This window comes from Dipodomys spectabilis, unplaced genomic scaffold, assembly GCF_019054845.1.
Source record: "Dipodomys spectabilis isolate Male_0828 unplaced genomic scaffold, ASM1905484v1 ptg000018l, whole genome shotgun sequence".
NCBI lineage: Eukaryota > Metazoa > Chordata > Mammalia > Rodentia > Heteromyidae > Dipodomys > Dipodomys spectabilis.
Window position 1 is genome coordinate 5719585 of NW_024870695.1, and position 16204 is coordinate 5735788.

Below are 16204 nucleotides of genomic sequence, written 5' to 3' on the forward strand. Positions count from 1 at the left end.
TATCTGATCTTTTCTGCTTGACTCAGACATATACTAGTTATTGCAAATAAGGGAAACCATGGGACCTATGTTTCTTTGGGCCTGGCTTACTTCACTTAATATAATTTTTTCCAAGTACTATTTCATTGTATGACTAGCTACAATATTTAGTTTATCCAATGATGGGCATTTGGGTTTCCTGTCCCACTTAGCAATTAGGAATAATGCCACTATGATCACTTAGAGACGATTTTTATGTCAGATTTATGTTTTCAGTTGTCTTGGGTATAGATGAGGGAGTGGACTATCTGGGTCAGAAGGGCACAAGGTCTCCGTGTTCCATGTCCTTGGCAACTTGCTGTTCCCTGTCCTTTTGGATTTTAGCCATTCTAATGGATGTGAATTAGAATCTCATTACAGCCTGGCTTGTCCACTTTCTAGATGAGGAAATCAAGGCTTTGAGAGGTCACACAACTTGCCTAACTACCCATGTAGCCAGAAATGAAATCCAGGTTCCAGCCAGGCCTGTCTCAATTCCAAGTCCATTTTTTTTTTTGCTATTAGCAGGCAGCCCTCCATCTGACAGATTTTGATGGTGCCTGGCATGTCTCTGGATTCACAGGGGTTGCAGGAGCATGGCACAGTGGCTGTGGCTCACCCACCCAAAGCTGCCCACCTGGCCGTGGCTTACTCGCCCAGCAAGGCTGCTGCCAATGCTCATGGATGCCTACCGTGTTCCTGGCTTGAAGACTCCTTAGATGGTGGAAGGCAGAATCTGCTCTCAGCACTGAAGTGATGGCTCAAATTCAGTTTATAATGGGTCAGAAAGGGCAAAACGGCTGCCCTGGAGAAGGGTGGGGAAGGAAGCACAGAAATGGACCCCAACAAGGAGCTGAGACTTGGACCAAAAAGGAGAGGGCCAAGCTGGAAAGGTGTTTGGCTTGATTTCAAGAATCAGGTAATTGATTAGGAGCAAGGCAGGGTCAAAAGAAGAATTGGAGTAAGTAGCTCATGCCTGTGATCCTTAGCTACTTAGGGGGCTGAGATCTGAGAATTATGGTTCAAGGGCAGCCCAGGCAGGAAAGTCTGTGAGACTCTTATCTCTAATTAACCACCAAAAAGCCAGAAGTGGAGGTGTGGCTTAAATGGTAGCGTACCAGCCTTGAGAGGAAAAGGTTAAGGGACAGTGCCCAGCCTCTGAGTTCAAGCTCCAGTTGCCCCCCACCCCCAAATCAAACAAGTTAGAAGGAGAAGGGGAGAGAGGATGGGGCTGGCCAGTGCAATTATTCCAAGTGCATACTTTCCATGGGAGAGCACTATCAATGAACAGGTTCTGTGTCAATTGCTATGCATACCCCACTGCAAGCCTGGGCTGCCATTTTCATTTTACAGACAAGGAAACTGAGTCAGGGGGTGGCAAAGCACCTCCTAGGCCAGGGAAAGACAGCTAGCAACACCACCTGACTTCAAAGTGCTTCTCTGAGCTCCTTGTGCACCAACTGAGTGAATAGCAAGACAGAGTAGGGTGTGTGAGAGATGAAACTTGGACTCAGTGACCCTACCCAAGAAGCTGGTTTTGTGGGAATAAAAGGCTTTAAGACTGATAGCAGCTTTTCCTGTAAAGATTTCAGCCTCTCTGGGGTATTCACACTTTAGTTTACGGTCTCAGCCAGTGATGATGTATACTTATTTATTCTTTATTACAGGAAAAAGGAAATCAATGAATTTTTAATCAAGTTGAGCTTGAGTATTTGACCAATGAATCAAAGTTTTTTGAGTCAGGGGAGTTGTCAGGGGATGGTGATGCACAGGCCTCATTTGCCTTAAGGCCCCTGCCCAGGTGTCTGGTACCAGTGGGCAGAACCTTAATTCCACCAGTTTATGGCAGGACCTTGAGGGTCTCTGAGGAATTGTATTATCTCCATGGACAGCAGCTGGCAAAGGCTCTGCTGCTGAGTAGAATGTGGGAGGATGTCTAGACCAGGGGCAGTGAACACTTCCTACAAAGGACCAACGCTTGTCAGCTCTGTAGGACACCCATGCTCCTGTGTTCCTCTGATCATGTCCCCTGCTTAGTCCCTTTTCTCTTCTTCTTTCTGAACCATTTAAAATGCAAAACCATTCTCAGTTTACAAGACTTTCCTAGAAGTCATAGTTCAGCCTCCTTGGATTGGATATGTGTGTGTGTGTGTGTGTGTGTGTGTGTGTGTTTGTGTGTGTGTGTGTTGGTACTGAGGCTTGAATTTAAGGCCCAGGTGCTGTCCCTTAGCTTTTTCCCACTAAAGGCTGGCACTCTACCACTTGAGCCACACCGTTCTACTTCTGACTCATTGGTGATTAATTGGCGGTAAGAGTAACATCAACTTTCCTGCTTGGGCTGGCTTTGAACCACGATCGTCAGATCTCAGTTTCCTGAGTAGCTAAGATTGCAGGCGTGAGCCACCAGTGCTTGGCTGGATTGGGTATCTCTTGACAACTAGCCTGAGTGACAGCTTCATCCCCACACTTGCACATCTATTATGTGCAAAGCTCCATGCCAGAGGCAAAGAAAGGGAGTTTGACACATGCAGCTTAGCTCTAGTGGCTGTGGTGTGATGCAGGAAACCAGTGGTGGGTAACCTAAACTGGGAAGATATGGGTGGCCAGATTCCTCCAGTTCCCAAAGTGCTTGCAGAACTATGGCTTTCTTCGTGGGACGAAAGAAGCTTGGGAGAAGAAGGCTTTTAAAAAGCACTCTCTAATGAGTGCTATATTTAGCGTTGAGGGTACACACAGCTCTGAAACATTGGCTGACAATATAAAGACTATAAAACTGGAATGCCAGACGTGCCACAGGTTGAGACAAAGAAAGTTGACTGACATGTTGTCATGTAGGCCTCGTGGTACCAGGGAGTGTCAGTTGTGTTAGCTTGTGAGTGATTTAGGTGATATGTCAGTTCTGATTGGGTTTTGCGGCTTCCTATAGGAAATCCAAACTAAGCCTAACCAAGACATAAATCTGTCTACTCTTAAAGTGAAGGTATCGCTCCAGTATTCATAGTGGTAACCTTCCCATGTCAAGAATCCAATGAATTTCTGGGCACTGGTGGGCCATGCTACTTGGAAAGCTGAGATCTGAGGATCAAGGTTCAAACTCAGCCTGGGCAGATCAATATGAGAGACTCTTATCTCCCATTGGCTAGCAAGAAACTAGAAATAGAGATGTGGCTCAAGTGGAGAGCACCAGCTTTGAACCAGAAAGCCAAGAAGAGAATGAGGCTCTGAGTTCAAGCTTTAGTACAGGTCCCCTCTTCGCCCCCCACCCCAAAAGAAAGTCAATATATTTTCTTCACAGTCAGTTCATGATCCAAAATGCATTTTCAGGCATGTGAAAGGAGAATGGAAGCAAAAAGGAGGCTGAAGGACATATATAAGGGATCTTTCAAGGACATTTCCTGGAAGCTAGCTTCAGTGATTGCTCTCCAGACCTAATTTGGCATCCCTGGCAACAAGAGGGAGTGATGTTTCAGAGATCATTCTTGGTGACCATGAGGTTCTGTTTTAAAAAGAAGAGAGGTTGAATGCTGGAATGAGCAATTAGCTAGGGTTACTAGAGGACACCAATGAGCAAAGAACATACACTCACTCGGCTGGCAGGTGCAGGGAGGGTCTCATAGAATGAGTGGCCACCAGGCTGGGTTGCGTTTTAAGCAGTGGCAGTGGGCAGAGAGGCCTTTCAGGCAGAAGGTCTGAACACAGGGGAAAGCAGCCAAATGGGTGAAGGAAGTATGCCCCCTAGAGGAGGTTTGAGAATTGAACTTCCTCCTAGAAAGATAGTAATTAGTTGGGGACCCCACCTCTTGGGTGATGCCAAGTGATTTGACACTTTGGCTCCCCTAAAAGTTCCCTTCCCTCTCTCTCCTTTCTTTTGGCATGTCAGCCCCATAGCCTCCCTCTGTCAGGTCACCATTTGGGGGTTGGGGTGGGGTGGGGAGCCATGGGGCTTCAGCTCATCTAATTTCTGTCCACTTCCTCCTGCATCTACCTGCCCTAGGAGAAACTTGGTATCTTTGTCTCTTTAGCTCTGTTAATGTGTTGTTCCTTTATGTTCTCTTTGTGTTGCTGCTGCTGAGGCTGTTACAGTTGGTCTAACTTTGGGGTTTTTTTTTTCTAGAGTCAGGTGGGCCTGAAACTCTGTGTTCTCCCAACGGGTCAAGTTCTTTAATTCCAGCTCCATGGAGCCATCCAACTATAAGACCCTTTGACTTTGGAGATGAAAAAATACAAATCTGGGGACATTTCATCCTTTCCCATCCCCTTCACCCCTGATGAAGCCTTCTCTGACATGTAAATCCAAGCACCATGGGGCAGGAAGGCAAACACAGGGAGGGCAGGGTCACCAGATCTTATGGGGGAGGGGGGCAGTCATCTGGTGGTGCCTCCCTTCAGAATCTGTGAGCTCTTCACCTATGAATGTCTCAATCTTGAGACCTCAAGGGAAATTCCAGAATAGCTAGGCAAGGCCCCATAAAATGTGGTACTTAATATATTGCATTTATTAGGCTGAGCATGGTGGGATATACCTGTAATCCCAGCGATAGAAACATTACACTCCAAGGCTGACCTAGGCAAAAGCTTTAGACTCTTACCTAACAGACAAACAAAAAGCAAAAGGACTGAGTGGTTCAAGTGGTCAAGTGCTTGCCTAGCAAGCCTGAAGCCCTAAATTCAATCTCTAGTACTGCCAAAAATATGGTGTCATTTTTGTTGACTGTCACCTGTGTGCCATTAACCTCTGCCAGGAGACAGTTACAGGCAAAGACCTGACAGTAGAAGGGTGAGTAAGCACTAGATGTTTGCACTAGACATTTCTAGAAAAAAATGGTGATGAGAAGCAAGACCAAGAAACATGGGTGGAGTCAGTATAGAGCTGCCTGGGTGCTTGGCTGAGCAGCACTGGCCCTGTCCTGTGGGCACAGGAGCCACAGAAGGATGCTGGAAGCATTGTAATGGGATCTCACTGGTGTATGTGAAAAGTCTGATCTCAATGCAGAATGCAGTATATTAGAAAGAGGGGCAGAAGCCGGGCGCTGGTGGCTCACGCCTGTAATCCTAGCTACTCAGGAGGCTGAGATCTGAGGATCGCGGTTCAAAGCCAGCCCGGGCAGGAGAGACCGTGAGACTCCTATCTCCAATAAACCACCAGAAAACCGGAAGTGGCGCTGTAACTCAAGTGGTAGAGCGCTCGCCTTGAGCTGAAGAGCTGAGGGACAGCGCCCAGGCCCAGAGTTCAAGCCCCACGACTGACAAAAAAAAAAAAAAGAAAGAAAGAGGGGCAGATATCTCCCCATTGGAATGTGACTCCTTTGATGTCAGTAGAATGGGAAGAGGAGGAAGAGCAGGAGAAGGAGGAAGAGGGACCATAACAAGAAAAGAGGGAGGGAGTTTTGCTGAGGGCTTTGGCACCACTCTCGATCTCTGAACCTTTTCTATCAAATAATCCAGCCAGAGACTCTCGCACCCATTTCACAGACATGAGGACTGAGACACAGGCAGGTTACCTTGCTTGGGGCGATACATATAGCTAGGATGAGGCAGAGGTAGGATTCAAGTCCAGTGCTCTTTTAGCTGTATTTAGCCCTTATAGGAAAAGAACCAGAAAGAGCTCAGGAGGGGATGGAATTGGGCAGAATGGATTAGGGTTGGGTTCTGTTGTTAAAGTGCCTGACTTGAAGCCTGGCTCCATTAAGCTGTGTGACTCCTCTCCCTTCTCTTTGTGCCCACACTAGGGCTTAAACACAGAGCCTGGTTGCTGTCCATTAGCTTTTTTCCCTCAAGGCTGGCACTCTACCACTTGAGCCACAGTTTCACCTCCAGTGTTTTGGTGATTAATTGGAGACAAGCAACTCCTGGACTTTTCCTTCTCAGGATGGCTTCAAACTAATCCTGAGATCTCAGCCTCTTAAGTAGCTAGGATTACAGGCATGAGTCACCAGAGCCCAAATTGTGTGAGCTTCTTAACCTCTCAGTACTTTGGCTCCTGCCTTCATAAAGTCAGTGCCTGCCTCTTGGAGTTACATAAGGCTCCCAGGAATGCAGCATGGGCCTGGCCCAAAATGGGCCCAAATTGCAATTCCCATTTGATTTTAAGGTGGGTGGGACAGGGAAGATACCTTAGGCAGGAGCAGTGAGCCATTATGGAAGAAGTGACAGGAAGTGGCCCACACCCTTAGATTGCTGGTATCCAATCCTTTGCACCCTTCTTCTGTTCTCTCCATTTCTCTCTCTGCTGTTAGTTCTTTCATTTTTTTCTTTCTTCCCTGCGGCTCAGTTGTGTAGAGAGCCCTGGTAGACAGAAAGAGCCAACACCCCCTCACTTCCTCCATGTGACTATGAACCAACCACCAGGCCTCCAAATTACTTTGACATCTACTGAGGGGCACGTTCCAGAAATATCCGTGGCTCCTTAGCTCTGCTCAAAGATGTGATCAGAGCACTTGGCTTTTCTCGGGGGTGGGGGGTGGAGAAGCTTCTGTAACAAATGCCTTTCCCTCCTTGTTGATGCTTCTCTGGGTCTCAGTCCACATGCCCTCCTTTCTTATTAAAAGTGCAGGGGGGGAAGGGAGGGAGGAGGGAGGGAGGGAGGGAAAGAGAGAAACAGGGAGGGAAAGAGGGAGAGAGGGAGGGAGAGAGGGAGAGGGGGGAGGGAGAGAGGGAGAGGGGGGAGGGAGAGAGGGAGGGGGGGAGGGAGGGAGAGAGAAATATTAGCCATATTATTGCAACCTGCCCCCTGGCTTCACAGAAGGTAATCAGGAAAGAGATGTGGGAGAACCAGCTCTGGGCTACTGTAGCTATTAGTAGGAGATTATTAGCTCAATGGCCTATAGAAACTTCCAAGTCTTGACCCAGGTAATTACCAGCCTAGGTGGCTAGCCAGGTTGGACAGAACACAGGGGAGGCAAGGCTGTCATTTCCAATTCACTGACCTCCATTTGTTGCTTGGTCAAGAGGTTCAAATGAAAAGGTTAATTAAGGATCAGAGGAATTTGCTTATCAGGTTAAGTCATGTGTACATAACACAAAGGCCACATCCATACATGATAACTACATTTTAAGAACACCAATTCAATTTCGCATGCATCTATTCACATGCACGCATGCGTGCGTGCGCATACACACACACACATGCACACACACACCTTCACTCCAATGTGTCCACAGCATCTTGGACCATGTGTGTGCCTGCCAGGCTCTTTGTTACTAGGACACAGGGCAGGTGAAGTGTGGATGGTGCTCTTTATATTCCTTCAGGAAATAAAGGAACCCACATGGGTTCTTGCTGCTCTGAGTCTAGGGAACAGACACCTCTTCTGCCTTGGGGCAGGTTAAATTCAATCAGTAAATGGCGATAGTGTACGGATTAGAGGGTAGGTTGTAGTAGGACCACCCTGGATAGCTCCTAGCAGGTCTTTTTTGATGTATGTCCTCCACCCAGATGCTCTTGAACATCATTGCCCTGGTCCACCACCACCCCGCTCCCCCTTTTCAGGACCAAGGTCCTTATGTCTCTAGCAATTGCTGGGATTGATTGTTGGCAAATGGTGAGTCCTTCCCTAGGAATTGTCTTAAGAATTGTCTTAAAGAGAACCATCTCACCCAAGGCCACACTTCCACCCTAGGCATGGTCTGTGTCAGCCATGGATGTAGGGGCATGTTACCCATCCTTTTCCTCTGAGACAGGACAGTTGGAAGATCATCACAGCTCTAGAGCTCTCTTGCAGAGTGGCCATGACTTTTCTGCAGTTCAAGTACTTTCTCTGCCTTATTCCACTTTTTTCACTCTCTCCCCCAGGCCCCGCCTTCAGTGGCTGGTGCCAAAAGCATCTTCCATAAATTTCCTACATGCACATCTCCATTTCAGACTCTGTTTCCCAGGCAACCTGACCTAAAACAGTACCAAAAAAACTCAAAATGAGGATCACCAGATTCAATGGCCATAAGCCATATCCATCCATTCAGCTTACAGGTGTTTGGCACCTTTGGAGACTGTGGCCCTGGGTGAGGAAGAATGTGGAAGTAGGAGGAGAGGCTGTGAGTTAAATGGAAATGTTCTGTGCTATGATGAAGAATGTTGCTTTATCTCAGTGCATGAAGTGGCCACCATGGGAGAGGCAATGCAACCAATGGGGATTTGAAAACACCCTGGAGAGCCAAATTTGACCAATTCCAGCTCTGGCTCAGACTCACTTGCCCTTTCATGGGTGCTAGATTTTTGCTTATTGAAAGTCCTATCTTGCTTCTGTCATGTGATATGTCACATTGGCACCATCTTATCCCTTTGCCACCATTAAAGTGAAGTTTGTCGCCATTCCATAACCCACAGAAAACAGGGATAAGAATCAGTCCAATGCTATTAATTGAATTTTTTTTTTTGGGGGGGGTCCAGTTGTGGGCCTGAACTCTGGGCCTGGCGCTGTCCCTCAGCTCTTCAGCTCAAGGCTAGCGCTCTACCATTTGAGTCACAGCGCCACTTCCGGCTTTTTTTCTGCTTATGTGGTGCTGAGGAATTGAACCCAGGGCCTCATGCAAGCAAGGCAAGCGCTCTACTACTGAGCCACCTTCCCAGCCCTTAATTGAAGTTTTATTCTGAGCCCAACCTTGGATTGTCTGAGTTGTTCCCAGAGGCCTCTGCTGTTGACCTCTTGCTCTGCCCCAGTGACTAGGCCTTGGCATACTTTCCTGGACCCTTATGACTGATGTTGCCCTTCCAACTTGCAGCCTTTGACTCTTTCCTCTTCTATAACTCAGTCAGCTCCTTTAGCCCTTCTGTGTCTTGCTATACCAGGGGCCTTCTCAGCCTAGCCCTCCTGACTCTATCTCTGCCCTAGAGGGCCAAGCACATTACCAAGCTATGAGCTGTATAGCCATAGACAAAATGCGGTAGTGTTGAGAAGGGGACTTCTCTTTCTTTCTTTCTTTCTTTTTTCTTTCTTTCTTTCTTTTCTTCTTTCTTTCTTTCTCCTCTCTCTTCCTTTCCCTCCTCTCTTCCCTTCCCTTCCCTTCCCTTCCCTTCCTTTTTTCTGATCCTGGGGCTTGAGGTCAGAGCCAGAGTACTCCCCCTGAGCCTCTTCATGCTCAAGGCCAGCACTCTACCACTTGAGCCACAGCACTACTTCTGGCTCTTTGTGAGTAGTTTATCAGAAATAAGAGTCACAGACTTTCCTGCCCAGGCTGGCTTTGAACCGCAATCCTTGGATTGCCTTCTGAGTAGCTAGGATTACAAGTGTGAGCCACTAGCAACCAGCAGGGCTTTCTTAATTAGGGCTATGGTTCTGGCTGGTCCACAGGTTTAGAGGGACCTTCATCCTAAAGCATAGAAGAGGGCAATTCTCTTCCTTTCCAGGGCTGATTGGTCTCTGGCTCCCTGGGAGAAGGGCAGGAAGTAGAATCTTCACTCTTAAAATAACACTTCACTCTTAAAATAACAATAATGAGAGGGGTGGGGGGCGGAAACGAATTTGGAAGAAGCAGGAATGGGGAAGAAATCCTCTGTCCATGGTGCTGAACGAGTCCCAGAAGCAAGTGGCTGAGCCTCTTTCTGGAGATGTGGCACTTGGCTGAGCATTGGTATGGCCCTCGCTTCCTGCCATGAAGGGTCTTTTAGGCAAGTGGGCAAGCCACCTACATGAGAACACACAGGGCTTATCCTGAGAAGTCCAAATGATAGATCTCAGAGACATGCATAGGGGAGAGTTTGGGTCAACTTGAAAAAGAAGTTCCCAGAGCAAATGAGCCACATTTGAAGACAAAACCATTTTACAATGAGATGTAATTTCTTCTCGTCCTCTTCCCTACAGGATTTGAAGCCTGAAGGACTTGGCTACAAAATGAGTTGATCTAAACACAGCTGCTCAGCAGTTTCAATTTAGGAGCTAAGGCTATGTTTGAAATGTGAGCATGAGACTGCCTTTTAGTTATGTCTTTAACAATAAAAAATAACCCACTGGAAAATCTAGGTGCTAGTGGCTCATGTAATCCTACCTTCTTGGGAGGCTGGGAGTGGAAGTCTTGTGATTTAAAGCCAGCCTGGGCAGAAAAATCCAATGAGACTCCATTGCAGCAGAGGGAAGCTGGGCTTAATGGTGGCACTTGTCATTCCAGCAACAACTGCAAGCTTCAGATAAGTAGCACAGGTTCATGTCTAGCAGGAAGTGATGACCTGGCTCAAAAAACAAGGAGTGCAATACCAGCCTAGCAAGTACAAGGCTCTGAGTTCAATCTCTACCACCACCAAAACAAAAAGCACGGGTAAGGAGTTTTTGTCCCATCCTCTGACCAATGGTCACCATGATTTCTCAGCCCTTGCTTGTCATCACACCCAAATGACTAAGCAGGATCTTAAGGCCCTAGCACATGGGCAGAGCAATGTTTCTGCCATACCCACTGCAGATGGGAGGGTTTTTCCTCTTCAGTCCTTCTGGCCTTAGAATTTGGAGGACTGGGGTGAGGACAAAATCTACTCAGCCTTTCTGCTCCCTGCATAGAATAAGGAGAGAGGTTGCACTGCTCTCTTCCCAACTAGAGTGTCTCTGCTTCTTCCTTACTGGGCCTCAGGCAGAAGCTGCTGGCAAGAGTCTTCATCTAGACTCAGTATTGTTATGAGGCTCCACTCACTCACAGAGAACTCTTGTGGCTTAGTGTGTGGCAGTGGAAAAAGTAGTGTTCATCAGATCAGTGCACTGATTGATTCCCCAGCCACCTGGCAGGAGGATGAGCAGGTTGTACATCTATTTGTTTCAGTCTCTTCTTATAAACAACAGGAGCTGAGCTGGACATAGTGGTGCTCACCTGTAATCCCAGCTTCTCAGGAAGCAGAGGCAAGAGGAGAGCCCAATCTGGGCAAAGTTAACAATATCCAATCTTGGGAACACAAATAAAAACAAAAGGGCTAGAAGCATGGCTCAAGTGGTAGAGTGCTTGCCTAATACAGTGAAGTTGGGCTTCACACCGTAACAGGAGCTGAGGATTGAGCAGGGTTGTTGTGGGTTCATTCAAACAGTGTTGAGCCAAAAGATGTTGACTAGGTCCTTACTTACCTTGAGGATATGCATCTTACCACCCTTACCACCTGCAGATTTGCCTCCCTGAGAACTAGCAAATACATAGAGTTCTCTGGCAATGGACACCTTTTTCTCCTTCTGGAGGCTGACATTAACCATTCTGTTTGATTTCCTATCCACAGAGCTGAGCTGTATAACATGGGCCCTAAAGGAACCCTTATCCTTTCCCAACAGGCTTTAGCTATAGCCAGCTCACTCATGAGCTCCTCCTTCTGGTTCTTTGAATCTGGGAGAGAAAAGATGGGGGAGGTGGGGGCAGATGCATGGCCATCCCAAAAGCCTTATTACTTTGGGAGAAGAAAAGGGAGAAGAAGGGATAGAGATGTTCACCCTTTCAACCAACACTGTCACCCCTGCAATTTCAGGCAGGAGGCGGCTGGCACAGAGAGCGTGGGAGTCTCAGAGCAGCTTTTAGAAACATTGAATGGTGATGTACAGAGAGGCAGGAGAATCGCGTACTGTAAATGCAGAGGAGTGATTGGAAACTCAGTAGTGCCTGGGTAGCTGAAGCTCCCGTGGGATCTAGGGGATCAGACAGAGGGGGTGTGAGATGCATTTGGGTGATGCAGCCCTGAATGTCATAGGAGCAAGAGAGCACAATGTAGGGTCTGGGTAGGATGGGCTGGGCCTGGACTGCCCATGTTTGGGGAGAACTTAAGAGATGGAAGCTGATATAAGTGTATGAACACAGATGGAGAATGCAGTGGGGGATAGAGTTGCATTTGAGTCATTCTGATGTGGTCTGAATTAATTGTAATTTGGTTAAGAGTATTAATTCCATGTTTAGTAGTCATTGGTAATGAGTTCCAACTTAAGCCTAGTCTCCCAGGACTGGCTGTCAGTCTGGGTAATTGCTTTCCACAAGGAGAAAGACAAATGGAACTTACATATTCGGGAGATGTTGGGTTGGGAAGAGAAGTGGAGTTTTCTTCCCCCTCTTCAGTCCATCAATTTTGTTATTCTCTTTTGCTGTCCCAATGGCTGCCACATCTGTGAAAATTCTGTCATATCTGGCATAGTAAGGTACAGGAGGGAAGATGCCAGAAGGTTCCTTAGGAGAGCCTGGGCACTCTTCAGAGGGAGGCTTAGCCATGCTGGCACGGGTAGTGGGCAATGGATAGTGGCAGCCCTGGGGCTGTGGCTGCTTCTCACCTGTGGCTTCCAGCTGTACCCAGTAAACTCTTCCCTCAGTAAAGTCTTCCCTTCCAGGGGCTCCCACTTGTTTCCAGCTGCAGCCTGCTGGCCCACCTATACCTCCATCCATGCCACTTCCTCCCCTCACCCCAGGTACCTTCTCGGACCTGCAGGAAGAGTGGAGAAGCAGGCTGGGCCTGGTGGCATGAGTGAGTCATTGTGAGTGGGAGCCGATGACAGGGAGAAAATGACTCAGGAAGGGAGCACTGTGTGGGCGAAGAGCAAGGGTTTGTACTTCTCTACCTGAAAGTCCAAGGGAAATGGACAGACTTAGGGCTGGGAGCCAGCCTACCAGTGCCCACTGGTGGTGTGATCTCTCCAGTCTCAGGTCAGGCAGGTCCCTCTGGGCCTCTGTGTGTAGACGGTATGTCTTCTGATCTTGTCCCAGCTGCATTATTGGTGCCCCCTGTGTGTTTTGTCTTGGTTTCTTTGGCTCTTCTTGGCCATTGAGGTTGGTGGACAGAACCCTCAGGGAGCCCTTCAGCCAATGACCTCCTAACTATCTAGTCATCAGAGGAACGGAGCTGATGGCTAGTGTCCCGTCTGAGTTCGAGAGCAGACCCTGACAGGGGAGACTGCTCTTAAAGGTCATGCTCTATGGGGCCTCTCTTTGTAGAAGCCAGGAAGCGGTGGCCATAGCTGCTGCCTTCCTTCTGTGGCCAGCACCATATTAGAAACAAGAGGTATAGTGGTGTGGGAGGCCAGATTCTACAGGGAAGAGCAGAGGGACACAGCCACAAGCCACTCAGCCCTGTCAATCACCTTCCCCAGGGCCTTTGGACATGCCATTTTTGTCACATGAATACATCTGGGTAGTCAGTGTTCTCACTTGTAGGTCCTTTGTTTGGAAATCATGTTCACAGGGAAGCTTTCTTGACTGTGCTGTTTAAAATACCACCCTACTCCTAGAACTCTCCATTCCCCTTCCTTCTTTCCCCTCTTCCCATGTTACTAATCTCATCTAAAATATAGTGTCCTACCCTTTTTCCTCTGTTTTTTTTTTTCTCCTCTGGTAAGAATCCTGTCTGTTTTATTCACTTCCCAGTACTTAAAATAGTGTTTGGCACAAAGGAAGTGCTTGATACATCTGCGTTGGGTTAGTGAGTCAACAAAGACTATATGAAGTGCTAAAAGGACAGGTTCTATGCACAGCGGTGGGTTATCCACTGCACAGGACAGAGTGTCAAAGACTCCAACTGAGGTTGAGGAGAGCTGAGTTCAAGGCCCAGCCCAGCCTAGCCTTTTACCACCAGCAGCAGCAGCAGCAACAGCAGCAGCAGCAGCAGCAGGGTAGAGAGACAGCCCACTTGGTGTTTTTTCAGACTGAAGTGAAACTTGGGCCAGGTAGCAGAAAGGAGGCCAGCACTAGAAAGGGAACAGCACTAGCAAAGGCTCAGAGGAACAGGGAGGGAGGCAAGACCTCTTGGAGATGAGATGAAGGAGAGAAGGGGAAGTGGGGGGAAAGGAAGAGAGGAGAGAAGGGAGGGAAGACCAGAAGAAAATAAAAATGGAGATTCTCTAAAGATATGAATCAAAATTCAAATAATCCATCCGGAAAGGATCATACCATTTTGTGGGAAATTACTAAATGCTATGTTATATCCACTGAGTGCAAAATAAACTTTAGTTAGCCGGGCACTGGTGGTTCATGCCTGTAATCCGAGCTACTCAGGAAGCTGAGATCTGAGGATTGAGAGTTGAAACCATCCCAAGCAAGAAAGCCCGTGAGACTCTTATCTCTATCCACCAGAAAACTGAAACAGGAACTCAATGTGGTATAGCACTAGCCTTGAGCAAAAAAGCTCAGAGACAGTGCACAGGCCCTGGGTTCAAGACCCATGGCAACAAAAAGTAAACAAACTTAAGCTAGAATCTAATTAGTAATCAAAATGAAAATGTTAACAGAAATATTAACAGTAAGAAAAGGAAAACCTATTTGACAGTCACCGTTGCCTCTGTACAGTAAAATCCTACAGAAACAATGGGATCCTTCAAAGTTTGTGCTGTCTGCAGAAGCATGGTTGGTGTAGAATCATTCCCCAGGACTGTTTGTCCTGGCCTGTCATTCAGGCAGGAGCTGAGACCTATTGTGCTCAGTTGCTTCCTGTTTGCAGATAGGAAGAGGGAGACCCATGGAGGACTAAGCGGGTGCAGACAGGAGGCAGAAAAAGAACTGGATTGGGATTTGACCCCGCCTAGGCTATGTGATTGGGTCCACATCCATATGTGTAGGTTGGCCCACCTTAGGGACGAACAGACTATTTTTTCCTCTGGGTGACAGGCCCCTTCTCAGGTTCCAGCTACTTCTGGGACCATGCAGAGGCTGCCACTCCCCCCCAGCCCCATCCTTCTGTAAAGCCCACTTAGAGTCTACGTAACAAAAGTCAAAGTGTACAGACTTCATGGACTTCAGCCTTACTGGGTACCTCTGCTGTAGGGCTTAGATGCCTGATTCTGGGCTCCTGGGTGTACCCCCAAAGTGTCATCTGCTGAGTGGAGGCAGAGCTGGGCAGGCCTGGCATCCAGTCTCCATGACCCTCACTGATCAGCAGCGCTGTGACCCCTCCCTCTGCCTCCTCCTCCTCCTATACACCTAGAGGGGCAGACGCCCACCTCTCTCCATTGGGCCCAGGCAGATGCCACTCTGAGTCCTCCCCAGCCTGGCACCCTGGGGCTCTGGGCTGGCTTTTTGTGTATCTCATCCTCGAGTAAATACTGTCACTCAAGGAGCCTGATTTACCAAGCCTTGCAATGTCTTGAGGTGTTAATAGGTTCCCCAGGGTGGGCAGGCTGGGGCGAGAAGGCAAGGGAAGGCCAACTGAGCTGGCAGTTCCCACCGCAGCCCAGAGCCCTGCAGCCTGTGGTTCTAACGCCAAATTGACACCCTAATCAAGGCCACTGACACCTCCTGTGGATGAGCCCTGCAGGATTGCCTTGTCAATCCTTTGGGCATTACAGAAACCACCTTGGTGCCCCAGGCTGGGAATTCTTCTTGCTCTTGGCTCACAACAGCTGCCATGGGAGGTATGCTGACCCAAGGGAACTGTAGTAAAATGATGGCTTATTAGGATCTGATGAAGGATGGCATCTTCTTCAGGAATCGGGTGCAGATAGCATAGTTCTCTCTGTACAGGCACAGAGACTGCAACTCAGTGAGGCCAAGCAGCTGGCCCAGGGTCACACAGCTGGAAGGCAGAGAGGGATGACTACTTCATCACATCAGGCACCCAAGACAGGGAAAGAAAAGCCAAGAGTCAGAGCCCCATTTGCCGGTGGACAAATGCTGGGGGGGGGGGGGGGTCCTATGTTTCTTCCTCCCATGCCTAAAGTGAATAAAGACCCTCTTTTGGTCCCTGCCAAGACAATTTCTTCTCTTCCAAGAGAGAAGAAAATCCCTCCTCTGCTCACAGAAATCAATAATATATGAACTACCGATCCAGCTGGAGCAAAGCGTGATATTTTTTAATGCTTCTTCAAATCCAATATTAACAAGTCTTCTAAAGGGTGAAAATATTTGAATTGGAGGAAATGAATGTTTTACGAGCCTGAAGCATAGCCTTTCTGCCGAGGAGAGCCAGAGGTTGGCTGAGGAGGCCAGGAGAGTCTTGGATGGGGCTGTCCTGAGTTTCTGAGCCCAAAGCCACTGGAGCCTGGCGGGGTTGGGCCCAACCAGAAGAATCTGACTCAAGCGGCCGGGGGGGGGGGGGGGGGGGATGCAGAGAGCCGCCATCCAGTGGCTAGCAGTGGCCAGTCATGAGTATCCAGGTCATCCTATTCAGTTTGGCTCTGGGGATCTGCTCCCTCTCTCCCATCCTTCCTGCCCAAGTGATGGAGCAGCAGTCAGCTTCTGTGGCAGGTGGTATTAGCATTTAGCAAGTATTGACTATACAACCCCATTTTGCAAACTTTGGCTTTGGCCAATAGAAGAAGGC